Genomic DNA, 15,624 nt, shown 5'->3' on the forward strand with positions numbered 1-15,624 from the left:
AATACGTACACTGATTAAGTTACTCGTAATCACGAAATAGAGGTAATAAGATCTTGTTCACATTGCCATGTTTAAATTCTCGTGTCATCAGCCATCATCATCGTTTGATTAGTAAAAGAAATATTTCTATATAGAATGCGGCATCGTGATCCTGGTTAAAGATCGCGGTCAGTCAGTCTATACAAATTTATTCAAGACAATCAATCAGATCTATGGGTAGTAGGTCCAATTATCTGGATTGAATACAAGTACACCAGGCGCGGATACAAGAGTGGGCGGCAGTCCCCTGCTGTTCTTTTCGCAGTTTTCTTTTTGATATGTCTTTATTATAAGAACACAGCTCGGTATTAACACTGTTTACATAATATGTATCATTATTAAAGTGTCTACTTTCAATATCCCAATTAATTTCTTTCGTCACTCATATAGAAACTATAGGCACCTTCGCACTCTTCCATGAGAATTCATAGCTACGCATACGCCATTATCACCTTGAAGTCTTCTTGTTTAAGTATTTTTTTTCTCGAAAAAAATCACAAACAAATAAAGTAAGAAAGATTTTGGTTCGGACCCCCGCCCCCCTTCCCTCCCCTACCCTCCCCTACCCAAACCCGCGTTTTTTCCAAATCCTGTATCCACCCCTTGGTACACATATTATTTGTAATCCACATAAAGCTTCAAACATCTAAACTACGCCATCTTAAAATCAACTTTATTTATGTAGCCAGATTACTATAGGAAAACAAATAATATTATTACTTCGAGCAAATCTAAGAGCTTTTCGGTCATTTCATTCTTAAGCCAGCCAAGTGAAGAATAAGTATGCATCCCTTAATTTAAACATACATTATGCACAAGAGCTAAATCTGCCTATTGTAGGTTTTTCTTTGGGTTTGAAATGTTATATAAACTATTAATTAGATATTCATTAACATGAAAAGACCTTAATCAACTCTCGATGCCATCTTATGTGTCGGATTTTCACTGGATTTGAATCCGATTTGCTGCTTAAAGCCCACTGATGATTTAATCCAACAAGCGGTTGCCATGCAAGATACGCCCACATTTTGCAAGAGATGGACAGAGAACAAGCTCAAAAAAAGAAGCGATTTTTCGTACAATTCGGGAGGTTACGATCCGATATGCGTGAATATTGAAAGGAACCTAGATCATTGGGTTACAATATGTATTTCAAGTTCATCTAAATCGGATTAAAATTTTGTCCTCTGGAGGGTCCACAATCTTGAAATATCATATATTAACAATATTTGCAGTCATTTTGTCCGGCAGTTTTGGTCCGATTTGTACGAAATTCGGACTCAACTATCATTAGGGTGCAAAAGTGATATATTCAAACGTTTTTTTTTTTAAATCGGATAAAAATTCTGACTCTAGAGGGATCACAAGCTAAAAACGCGACTTTTCGTAAGGGCCATAATTCAGAAAGTTATGATCCGATATGCACGAATTTCGAAAGGAACCAAGATCTTTGGGTTACAATATGTATTTCAAGTTTCATCAAAATCGGATCAAAATTGTGGCCTCTAGAGAGTCCACAATCTTGATATACCACATATTTACACTATTTGTGTGCGAGAGGCGGCTATTTTGTCTAGCAGTTTTGGTCCGATTTGCACGAAATTCAAACTCAACCATCAATAGGGTGTTACGGTGATATATTCAAAGGTCTTTTTGTTTGTTTTTTTTTTAATCGGATAAAAATTGTGACCTCTAAGGGGACCACAAGCTAAAAACGCAACTTTCCGTACAGTCAAGGGCCATAATTCAGCAAGTTACGATATGCGCGAATATTGAAAGGAACCAAGATCTTTGGGTTATAAACACATATTTCAAGTTTCATCAAAATCGGATCATATACCATATATTTACACTATTTGCCGACGAGGGGCGGTCATTTCGTCCGGCAGTTTTGGTCCGATTTTCACGAAATTCGAACTCAACCATCATTACCGTGTAACGGTAATATCTTCAAACGGTTTTTTAAATGGGATAAAAATTGCGAGGGACCACAAGCTAAAAACACGATTTTTTTTGTACAATCAGGGTCCATAATTCAGGAAGTTACGATCCGATATGTGCAAATATCGAAACTTACCAAGATCTGTTGGTTATAAACATGCATTTCAAGTTTCATCTAAATCAGATGAAAATTGTGATCTCTAGAGTGTCCACAAGCTGAAAACGTGATTTTTCGCACAATCAGGGGCCATAACCCATGAAGTTATGGTCCAATATATTCTAATATCGAAAAAAACAGAGATCTTTGGGAGATAGACCTATATTTTAAGTTTCGTCAAAATCGAAAATTGTGACCTGTAGAGTGTCCACAAACAAATTGTGGACGAACGGACGGACAGGGGCGACGACAATTTACGTCAACATGAACACGTGGGCGTATAAAACTGGATAATCGAGACTATCGTACCGACTTTAGTAATGATGATCGAGACTAGGTCTAAAATTCAAACGCGATTATGTCTGTTCAGAGTGGAGCAAATTGACTGAAACTTTCATCATATTACCTTTACATTATCTAGCTTTTAACTATTATAGTGAGAACTGCCAGCACTTTATCTAATCGTCCATAGTGCCCCTTTAAATGCTGGACATTGGACGGAATTACGACAACGAAAATTCCTTACCGCCCAAATCTTTAGCGTAAATTTGAAAATGACAAAAGCAGGCGGGTAAACACTTTGCTTTTGCTAGAAGGCGTAAATTTTGCATGACAGCAACGTTGTTTCATGGTAAGATTGTAAATGAAAAATAAACTACAAAACTTCATATTAATTTGTGTATATTCTATTTAATCCATTTAGTTAGAATATATAGGAATCTTCCTTCTTGAGGACACCGTTGTCTTCAGCAAAACGTTGGTGACCGAACACCATACGCTCAAAGTTACATTGTTATTTATAATAAAGCAAATTCTGTCGAAGTACATGTAACTTGATAATGTTATATAATCATATTAACTACATCACTTGGCCAGACATTTAGATTGAATAGTTCATAACCAGGGTATATATATATTATATTATATTGTTTGTTCTAGTGCAGAGCTCCAACAAAGTATATATATCATATTATATTGTTTGTTTTCTAGTGTCGAGCACGGACAAATTAAATATAACCCATCAATCGGAATTGGTAAACCCACAGGGAAAGATATTCTTGCCGGATATCGAACGTAGTATGAACAATGAACGGGCATAAAGTCATTGCGACCATATCAAAAATAAAAGTTTGTGAATCGATGCACAGGACCAATCATGCAATGTTTTGGGTCGTTCTTACATGAAATTTTACCCAGAAAGTGGCGCTACAGCCTGAATATATTTCCAATTACAGTTTCTAGAAATTGTCATTTATCGTAAGCTAATAAAATAGACAGTGTTATCACCATAATCTTATATAGAACAAATTATAAATAATTTGTTTTGTTGGGGAAAATAAAGGTTATCTTTACTTTTTGTAACTGATATTCTTATTAATGTAAAATGTAAAATGATGTTTTAATTACTCCTACTAATGTATCGACTGCATAATCGTTATAATAATAATTGTTTCCAGATGATAGATAGCACTAAAATAATAGTTCAGACAAATTGCTTAAAGCGATATATAGGGAGAGAGAGAGAGAAATGGGGTTTAACGTCCACTCGACACAAACTAGGTCAATTCGGGACTAACATATGGTTTTAATTTTATTTCAAAAATTCGCTTGCGCGTAGGGGTCTTTAGCAGTGGGAGGAAACCGGAGGACCCGGAGAAACCCCACGAGGTTGGACAGGCGGCGATATATAGGAACCCCTTGCAAACTACAATATTGTGAAAGATGAATCTCCAATAGGAATACAAGTCCAAAATGGTGCAGATCCATACAGTATTTACAAATATATGACGAAATAAAATTTCACCCAACTATGCTACCTCCAATATTATGTTACACTTTATTTTTTCTACTTTTCTTTCTTCTGTCAACAGTTCTACATTACTTCGAAGTTAAACTCTCCGCCACTTTGCAATCTACGGTAATTATTAGTTACAAATCTTTTCATTGTCGGAAAAAGTCATGGTATTACAACACGTCCATCGCCATCTTTATGTTTTCTCGAAATCTAATTGATGGGTCTGTCTTTAATCCGACTGAATCCAAGCTATGAGATTATCTAGCGTTGACATTGTTATTTTTTATACGCCCACATTTACATGTGGACGTTGTCGTCGCCCCTGTTTGTCCGTCCGTCCGTCCGTCCACATTTTTTTTGTGGACACTCTAAAGGTCACAATTTTTATCCGATTTCAACGAAACTTGAAATATAGCTTTATCTCCCTAGGATCTCGGTTCCTTTCGATATTGGCATGTATCAGACCATAACTTCATGGATTATGGCCCCTGATTGTACGAAAAGTCGCGTTTTTAGCTTGTGGACACTCTAGAAGTCACAATTTTGATGAAACTAGAAATGCATGTTTATAACCCAAAGATCTTGATTCCTTTCGATATTCGCGCATATCGGATCGTAACTTCCTGAGTTATGGCCCTGATTGTACGAAAAATCGCGTTTTTGGCTTGTGGTCCCTCCAAATTTAAAAAAACGTTTTAGTATATCACCGTTACACCGTAATAGAGGTTGAGTTCGAATTTCGTGAAAATCGGACCAAAACTGACGGACAAAATGGCCGCCGCTTGTACGCGAATAGTGTAAAAATATGGTATATTAAGGCTGTGGACCCTGTAGAGGTCCCAATTTTAATCCGATTTTGATGAAACTTGAAATGCATGTTTATAACCCAAAGATCTTGGTTCCTTTTGATATTTGCGCATATCGAATCGTAACTTCCTGAATTATGGCCCCTGATTGTACGAAAAATCACCCTTTTTTAGCTTATGGTCCCTCTGAAGGTCACAATTATTATCCGATTTCATAAAACGTTTGATTATATCACCGTTACACAGTAATGAAGGTTGAGTTAGAATTTCGTAAAAATCGGACCAAAACTGACCAAGAAAATGGACGCCCCTCGTACGCAAATAGTGTAAATATCTGGTATATCAAGGTTGTGGACCCTCTGGATGTCACAATTTTGTGCCGATTCGGATGAAACTTTAAATGCATGTTTATAACCAAAGATCTTGGTTGTTTTGGATATTCGCGCATATTGGATCGAAACTTCATGAATTATGGCCCCTGATTGTACGAAAAATCGCATTTTTAGCTTGTGGACACTCTAGACGTTACAATTTTGATCCGATTTTGATCAAACTTGAAATGCATGTTTATAACCCAAAGATCTTGGTCCCTGTCGATATTCGCGCATATCGGATAATAACTTCCTGGATTATGGTCCCTGATTGGTCGAAATGAAATGAAATGAAATGGGGTTTAACGTCCTATACTGTTCTGCTCCTATACTGGGATAATGAAGACGGGCATACGTCATACAATGTGCTATGAGGGAAATTTTGCCCGGGAAGCGGCACTATCGCCTACTCTTATATCGAATTCCAACTGCCAAGGGATCTTTTACGTGCATTCCAATGTATACACGGGACCTCGGTTTTTCGTCTCATCCGAAGGACTAGACAACTGTCCTTGTCAGGCCCTCCGTTCTGCATCACTGACAAGGGGGAACCACGCCGGAAAATCTGGATGAACTTTCTCGGCCAATGCAGGGATCGAACACCCGACCTCCAGGCTAGCCAGCCAGCGTCTTACCCACTTAGCTTGTGGATTCTCTAGAGGTCACAATTTTTTTTTCGATTTTAAAAACCGTTTAGATCACTATTCCACCATAATGAAGGTTGAATTGGAATTTTGGGAAATCGAAATGAAACTGCCGACAAAATGGCTGCTCTTTGTATGCAAATTGTATAATAAGTATGTAATTCAAAGTTTATGGACCCTCTAGAGGTCACAATTTTTATCCAATTTTGATGGAACTTAAAACATATCTTTATATTCCAAAAATCTCAGTCCCTTTTGATATTTGCGCATTTCAGACCATAACTTTCTGGATTATGACCCCTGACTGTACAAAAACTCGTTTTTGTTTTTAGCTTGTTCTCTATCCATCTCTTGCAAAATGTGGGCGTATCCTGCCTGGTAGCCGCTGGTTTCTTAATTAACTGTTAAATAATCAATCTAAGTACATATTTGCGTGGAATAAGCCGTGATAGATTTGATATTTTTCGGAAAATACAAATCATAATAAATTTTTTAATATTTTCTAAGTCAATACCTTGAACACATTTTATACTCCTTAAAACGCATACATTTTTATGTTTAGGATCAAGAAGTTTATATGATATTTATTTCGTTAATATCTGAATGGAAGTAATTAATGTGGGGTTATGCGTTCATCTCTTGTGCTATCTACAATCTGGTCATAATCTATTGGGCCACAGCATTATACCGCTATGTAAGTAACACATAATTAAGATTCGGAGCATATTCCAAGCAGAGTCAAACTGTTTTACAGATAAAATAGAGCAAAACAAGAATACCCAAACCGAGACAATTGTCTATGGTCTATAATTGAAAAGCTCAGCAAGAATTAATTCAAATGAATGCCGATTTATTTTTTGAGAAATGAAAAGGTATTAGTTTCGTTAAATCTTAATAGAATAGTATAAACATTATGGTGCCGTCTTAATATCTGGCTGCCTAATTCCTTGGGGTTTCAACTCGTGAGTTGTTTGTTCTGTAGTTATTACAAAAAGCCTTAATAAACTGGTGGGCATAACAAAGTTTCCGATGAACTGTGGTTGGTCTATTGTAGTAAATTCCAGTCTTTATGGCAATACTGCAGAGTTTCAGTCTCAAGGTAACGAGTTACACTATAGTAACTTAAAAAAATTGCTAGTTAGTACTATATACCGGAAGTCAATGGCGACTACGCCGTTTCCTCAATGAATCAATGAAATACGCAGAACCCACAGGCGGCCAATTAGTAGAGGTTATGACTTTTGGGCTACTTCAGGCATGTTCCCGCAGTTGATGAACGAAGAAACAACATTAAGAATGTGTCAAGAGATGGAAGTTCCAAATTGTGTGCTAAGTAAAATATCTAACTGATTGAAGCGATATACATTATATGGACACCGTACCTACATGTAGTTAAAAATAAAAAGGTTTTCATACAACGAACCATAGACAACGAGTCGTCAGAGCAATGTATACAAAGGTTGTCACATAGTGATTCCTTTATAGATTTAGAGCATTTATATGACACCAAAATATGACCACGGGCAAAAACCCTTCTAATTATCAGAAATCGTTACGATTTTATAAATAACACACACAACACACAAACATCTGGGGTTGAACACATTCGAGGTAATTATCAGAAATCGTTTAAATACCATAATTGTGCATGAACCGATACACTGCATATCAATTTGAAATCATTATGGGTGCTATCCTTTCATGAACTTAAATGTGTATACATTTCAAGTAAAATAACTTCTAAGGGATCACGGCTAATAACTTTGATAGACATTGCTACATAATTTTTAAGGTTTTTTATACACAGATGGTGCTGCTTTGAGGTTTGTTCGACACGGATTCTTGAGGTCATCCACCTCATGCTTACACTCTAAGCAAATTATTATATTGTCTGGTTTTTACTGAAATACAACAAACTGCCATGATACATATCGAATTCTTCCCATGGGTGAATTTAATAATATAAGGTCTAAACGGTTTCAAAGTGAATGAGTAGGCCACCCACAAATAAATCTGATATCCGTGTAAGCGTTAGTCAATAGAAGAACCATCTTTGATCAAAACGTATGTGACAGAATGTATTTAAAATAATACAAAGTATCAAAGATTTTGTCTCGACTCACCGATCACTTATGATTTTGAATAATATTATCTTTAATTTTCGTATATAAAAAAAGGATTAATTTCATGGTATCAAAGAAATTCAGTCTATGCCATTTTGATCCTGGTTTTAATACAAGAATTATATTCAAGGCATTCAGTCGAAAGTGCCTGTTGCAGTTTTTAATCAGAGTTTGCCAAAGCAACCAAATCGTTCCGACATGTCGGACTATGCTACATTAGGTAAAAAAAAAAAAAAAAAAAAAAAAGAAATAACCAAAACAATATACAACACAATCAAAGGCAATAACACTATGAGAAATTATCAGAAATTGTTTTTATTGGGTAGGCTTATTGGTCCCAATAACCGATTCATTGAATACAAATTTCAGTTAAAGTAGCTAAGTCTCTAACTCAATATCATCCAAAATCTTCGACATTGATGTTGTGATCTTACCGGGAAAAGATGGCCCTCTGATATCCAATATTTAAGACAAAATAAACATTTTACAATTGGTACACGAATCGTGTACCATAATGCGTTTCAGCGCTATGTGTAATAAGGGACTCGAAAAACGAGGCTAGGCATATTCCACAAGTCATGTCAAACGGTGACGCTATATTCTTATCTGGAGAGCATGTCCAATAAATACTATCGGCGTAGACTGGAATAACCAGAAGCTTAAGATTGAAATTCGATTGAGAATACTGGCGTATGTCGCCGAACCTAACTGATTAGAACTTAAAATAAAAACAGAAACGATTGAATGTAAATCAATTTATATACATTCATATTACATTATTGTATGCGTTGCGACCCATTTGTGTCAATTTCTAGGTCCCAAATATTAGCGACTTAGCTCCTTTAAGATAGAAAGTCAGCAAGAGCAATAATTCTAGAAGTAATTAATGGAATAGATTAAATTTGATATTCAGCAAGAACAATAATTCTAGAAGTGATTAATGGAATAGATGAAATTCGATATTCAGCAAGAGCAATAATTCTAGAAGTAATTAATGGAATGGTTGAAATTTGATAGGATTCTTCGTACCACTAAGTTGAATCATCCACGTCAATTTCAGGCAGATTTGGCGATTCCTTTTGCCTCCAGTGCGTTATCAAGAATATGCCAGTGAAATTGGGCAATGACTCGTGTGGTGGTATAAATTAACTGTAGTCTTTGAAATTTGATGGCCATCTTCATCTCACAAGTTTTAAATTTCGTTTTATTTGTCTGTACTATACTAGGATCTGGAAGAGTTGCTATATATATATATATATATATAAAATAAAACCAAGTACGAACAATCCAAACCATTAGACAAAAATCAAAGTCCTAAAAAAAGGGGGTATAGGCAAAATGGTAACATGCGTTCTGGATGCCATGAGGTATTAGCCAATGAAACCATCTGTTACGGCGACTTCTTGGCGTACCATGCACGGAACTGTGGGTAAACCACTAGAAACGTCAAAGCGAACTGATTATCACTGTCTGGCGTCATAGCGTCAAAAGCCGCTCGTACGACCCCTGACGCGACCTTTCAGTAAAACTGTTCAGATCTTCATGTAGTGTAGGCCATCGAAAGTATTGAAAAACGAAACGAAATATAGATATGTATTTAATCAGATTGCACTAATCTGAACAATTCGTATGACATAATGCTTTCACGAGATTCTACAAAGTGAGCAATGATTGACTGTGGAAAGTAATATCCGAAATTCAATAGACTTTCTCTTGTCATTAATGTGAACAATACAATTTTAAAGATCGGGTGGTATATGCCATCTCTAGAGTTTTTACAAGACATTGTAGACGACGGATGGGCAATAACGCAAGTAGTTGTTTTCAATTACACTTTATCACCCAATAATACATTCTACAGTAGATATCGCTTGTGTGATATATTTCATAATCTACTTAGAAGATATCGCTTTACATGAATTTGATTGGTCAGTTGAAAAGGAACTTCTTTTTTTTTATTTTCAAAGAACAGTTCATTTCTTATTAAAAGTAACTTTTTTTTTATTAAAAATGAACTATTGTTATTCAATTTACCTTGATGGAAACACTGGGTCAATATAAAGGACTTTGCAATGGTTGAATTGCTGTCAAAAAATGATGTATCACTACGACGTAATGTTCAGTAAAAGTGAAATCTACAGCAAAGAATTATATATTTATCCATTTGTGCATGTAAGAAGGGATTGGGTAATAAATAAAATCTCCTACTCGTTTTTTGTTACTTTATTACTTTTTGTTACTTTGTGTTGATATTTTTTGATATCAAAAAAGACTGGTAGGAGATTCTCTATATAATGCTAAATGTAAGTTTAAATAACCTTTACTGGGTTCTTATAACTCAGCTAGGGCAATAATAGAAGTAAAATAAAAAGATTCATATTGTGACTGATGGCAAGGATATGAAAGACCGGGTGGCGATTGGCGAATACAGTCTATAGAGTGTTCACGGTAAATTGTGGACCGGCAATATACAACCACATTACAACCTGGGCGTATATATAAACTTAATGTAATCATAAATCAAACATCTCCGACAGAATAATTATCGGCTTTAAGACATCCAAGGAAATTAATTAATGACAGTCCATGCCATTTATTCATAGGGGGGTAAGCTGACTTTTCGGGCAGACGGGTAAAGTGAAAAAAAAAATTATTTCATCTACTTGGCAAAATAAAGTGCCCGAAATCTAATAAAAAAACTAATTTTATAGCAGTAAAACGCGTTTGCGGCCGTCAAATAATCCAAAATTTTCTTGGGGGGGGTCCATACAAGGTCAGCTCCACTTCTTCGCCTCTCAAAGAAAACCGGCATTGTTAGTTTTGCTTCCCTAACTGTCATCGAGCCCTAATAAAACACTAATTTTACTTTTCTTGTAATTGAATATCACGAATTTGTTGACTATGGATTAAAACATTTTGTCTGGAGCCACTCTGCTTTGTGCGACATTTTTCGGGCATCGATTATTATTTGTGAATGCAGATGCAACAGTCTGATTGGATGGTTGTAATACAGAGTGGGATTTCAGTTACAAAACCATTGGATACTTTTGGAGTTGCTTACACGTCCTAGAATAGCAGAAAACGCATTTGCGGTGATTAAATTTTCAAAATTTTCTCCGGGAGGGTGAGGCCCTCATACCGCACGACGTAGGCTATATTGGTAGGCTATATTGGATCAAATTGAAGTTGCTGTATTCACAGGCTGGAATAGCAGGAAAACGCGTTTGCGGCAGTTAAATTTTCAAAATTTTCGCCCAAAAGTCCCGTCTTCGTTGACTGTAAACGATTGATTGGAATTCGAGTCAGCCGCCTTAATTAGGCTACATTAGACCACTTTGAAGTTGCTTTGCTCACCGGCTGAAATAGCAGGAAAACGCGTTTGCGGCAGTTAAATTTTCAAAATTTTCTCCTAACGGTCCCGTCTTCGAGGACTGTAAACGATTGAATGGAATTCGAGTCAGCCACCTTAATTAGTCTATATTCGACCACTTTGAAGTTGCTTTGTTCACCGACTGAAATAGCAGGAAAACGTGTTTGCAGCCGTCAAATCTTCCAAAATTTTCTTTGGGGTGGGGTGGGGGGTCCATACACGGTAAGCTCCGCTTCTTCGCCTCTCCAGGAAAACCGGCGCCCGCTGTCTGTAAACCCGAAATTTTTTCGGGCACTTCGGGTTCTGCCCCCCTAACTGTCATCCAGCCCGTACGCCTATGCATTTATTTATATAGTCTATGGCACTACAAAACAAATAATTGGCTTCCAAATACTTTTAGATACATACTCTTCAAAACAAGTAGGGGATATTGAAATGCAAATACCTATGCTGCACATGCGACACGCAATAGCGCCATACACGTGGGAGGAGTTCATTGTCAAATTTGACACTTCAAGGAAGGGTTGGTGAAAACTGCCGCGTGCTGGTTTATCTATGCATGTTTGCTTTCCTATCGGTTCTTGCATAATATTTACTGTTTAGCGTATCTTTGCTTTAGTGTGTTACGTTTAATTTGATCGGGAGACGTGTTCGTCGACGTCAACCGACAACACTACAAGAACTCGCCGTGGCACTGCAAGAGGAGTGGGTTAGATTGCCCCAAATCGTGATTGGACGGTTGATTAGGAGCATGACACGACGAATTGCTGAATGTCTGAGGATTGGTGGAGCAATTACTCATTAATAAGACAAAAAACAGAAACGTCCATTTTCACTTTTGACGATGTATCTCTTTCCGAGTGAAATGGGGCCGTCAGATAAGCCGCCTTCATGTGTAGGCAATTGGCCTGTTATTAACATACATTGGTCACTGGTTACCACTAATAAAAACAGCAGTGCATTTCCGCAGTTTTGTATTGTTTCTGAATATCCCCTACTTTTTTTGAAGAATATATATATATGGTGGGTTCGGGCAAATATGCTATACACAGGCGTTATAGTCGGATCGTTAATGTAAATCCGTCGGCTTTTCGGGTAGAAATCGTGGAATAAGCTTTATTTTGTAGGTTTTGATATTTGATTACAAAAAACCAATGTTGACATTTTTTTGAGTAGGTCTTCATCGTATGGGAGGCCATTATTTGAGGGTTGACATTTTTTTGAGTAGGTCTTCATCGTATGGGAGGCCATTATTTGAGGGTTGCCATTTAATATATCAACTGTGATTTGGCAATGTATTAATTATGGCAGAATTCATGACTATATTTCAGATTGTTTTTCACCATTTCATGATGATATTTCCAAAATGGCGCCCATTTTTAGCGGGAAAATCGGTCGATGCGCTGATTTCGATTAAGTATTGGTGTCAATATATATGTTTTTGGGGTCACAGATTCCATTCCTGACATTTACAACCCTGTAAAATGATCACATTGTCATATACTTAGCATATTACCAAGATGGCGGGCATTTTTGGCGGGAAAATGAGACGATGTGCAGATTTTTATTAAGTGGTAGTGTTTGGTGTCAATGATTATATGTTTACGGGGGCGCAGAATCAATTTCTGACATTTACAACTTTGTAAAATGATCACATGTTCACATATTTAGTATATTTCCAATATTGCTGCCACTTGTGGCGGGAAACTCGGACGATGGGTTGATTTCGATTAAGTACTTGTCTTTGGTGACAATATATATGTTTTCGGGGAGGCAGATTCGATTTCTGTCATATACAACTACGTAAAATGGTCGTATGTTCACCTATTTAGCATATTTCCAAGATGTTGGAACGTTTTCTAAACACATTTTTATCATTTATTTATCATCGATTTTCCTGGGAAAGCAAGGCCTATTCCTGGCCTGAAGGCAAAAAGAGCATAGCGGCAGCGTCGTGCTTACGCCACGTGCCCATCATGCGCCTGCCACGACCAAGCGCTTACTACAAGATCTTACTACGCTCATGGCCAAACTCTTCCTGCGCAAAATATGTTCCCCACCATGATCTCGCGGTTACTAGTCAGACCGGGATACTTTCTCACCACACTCCAGTGACGTGCCTCCAGGCGTAAGGCGTTCTCTCGCCACGCCTATAGAGACTGCGCCATGCTCACTCGTCCTCATTCACTTTCAAAGCAGAGAACAACCAAAAGTCAAGCAATCAAGAAAATTTCATAGTTTTCTTGAGATATCCTCTTTGGGTGCTGGACTGGAGCTGATGGGCGAGGCTCAGTATCTTCCCTATATATACATGAAGGTCGTAACAGCGTAGCAAGCATATGGCCAGGAGCTTCGTTCCTGCCTGCCTGGGGACGTGGCTGTAAATGAAATACTTGCTAAGAAGCCCTCATAGCATAGATATTTAGAACGAGCATTTGGAATGATATTGCTTTGGAAACATAAAGTATGTCACCACTTACACAACAACGTGGCTGGCTACTTTGACATCACTGCCAGTGGAGATGGCAGAGATGTCCTAAATAACGGGTCACGGCGTCGTTTAAATGGTGATATAGTTTGTTTTCCCAACACAACAGCAATCCTCTGAACGATTCCTTAAAAAAGGAATCTTGGGGTCAGTTGATAATATAACCTATGCCATAAAGGTTTCTTATAACAAGTATTACTACTGCATTTGCAGTCCTTGTTTTTATTTCTTTGCATACCACTTTTTATTCTATGATCAGTAGTGGAATACCGCGTTTTATCAGTGAAATAAAAGTGTTATTCCACTGGCTAGTTGTTTTTACCTAAAATGATTGTAAAATCATAAAATAAATAGAACATTTGTCGTTTTGTCGTGAATAACATATTTTATGTCATCTCTAAGCAAGAAAACTTCTCGATGAAATAAAATATGTTATTCACTCTAAAACGACAAATATCCTCTATATATTTACATAGGCGTACGGGCTGGATGACAGTTAGGGGGGCAGAACCCGAAGTGCTCGAAAAAATTTCGGGTTTACAGACAGCGGGCGCCGGTTTTCCTGGAGAGGCGAAGAAGCGGAGCTTACCGTGTATGGACACGTTTTCCTGCTATTTCAGTCGGTGAACAAAGCAACTTCAAAGTGGTCGAATATAGACTAATTAAGGTGGCTGACTCGAATTCCATTCAATCGTTTACAGTCCTCGAAGACGGGACCGTTAGGAGAAAATTTTGAAAATTTAACTGCCGCAAACGCGTTTTCCTGCTATTTCAGCCGGTGAACAAAGCAACTTCAAAGTGGTCTAATATAGCCTACCAATATAGCCTACGTCGCGCGGTATGGGGGCCTCACCCTCCCGGAGAAAATTTTGAAAATTTAATCACCGCAAATGCGTTTTCTGCTATTCTAGCCCGTGTAAGCAACTCCAAAAGTATCCAATGGTTTTGTAACTGAAATCCCACTCTGTATTACAACTGAGGACATGCACTTTACTGGTGCCTAACTGTAACTCGCAAGCTATTAGTCAGAGTCCTCACGTAAGCAGGGGTTCCTAAAATAGTACAGGAACACAGTTAACTGATATGAAGTATTTAATGTCCAGAATAGAAGTGATATCTACATACATATTAACATACAATTATAAATGAAATAGTTATATGTATATATATTACACAATATATTTTACATGATATATATTATAATTCAATAATTACCTAGTACTGAGAAATTGTATGTCCCATATGATTAACGGGCGAACACATTAAATGCTTACTTCGAATAGCTATAGTGAATAGTAAAATTAGTACATGGGAGTGACTCATCTAAAATAGTACAGGAACACAGTTAACTGATATGAAGTATTTAATGTCCAGAATAGAAGTGATATCGTATTCTGGATGACTGGGGTATATATACTGGTTTTGGTTACCATGTATATAAGCTAATTAAACGTATAGAATAATGTATTCTTATCTATGAAAAGATTAAAGAGATAACTCAGTCAATACTTCATAATTAACTGATATCCTAGGGATTAAGTCGTTATAGTTAATTGCTAATCCTTTGGAGGCTGGTCTGATCATGAAATGTAAAATCAGTCACTATAACACAACCATCCAATCAGACTGTTGCATCTGCATTCACAAATAATAATCGATGCCCGAAAAATGTCGCACAAAGCAGAGTGGCTCCAGACAAAATGTTTTAATCAATAGTCAACAAATTCGTGATATTCAATTACAAGAAAAGTAAAATTAGTGTTTTATTAGGGCTCGATGACAGTTAGGGAAGCAAAGCTAGCAATGCCCGAAACATTTCGGGTTTATAGACAGCGGCACCGGTTTTCTTTGAGAGGCGAAGAAGCGGAGCTGACCTTGTATGGACCCTCC

The sequence above is a fragment of the Patella vulgata genome, chromosome 4, assembly GCF_932274485.2.
Source record: "Patella vulgata chromosome 4, xgPatVulg1.2, whole genome shotgun sequence".
In the NCBI taxonomy this organism is placed as follows: Eukaryota; Metazoa; Mollusca; class Gastropoda; family Patellidae; genus Patella; species Patella vulgata.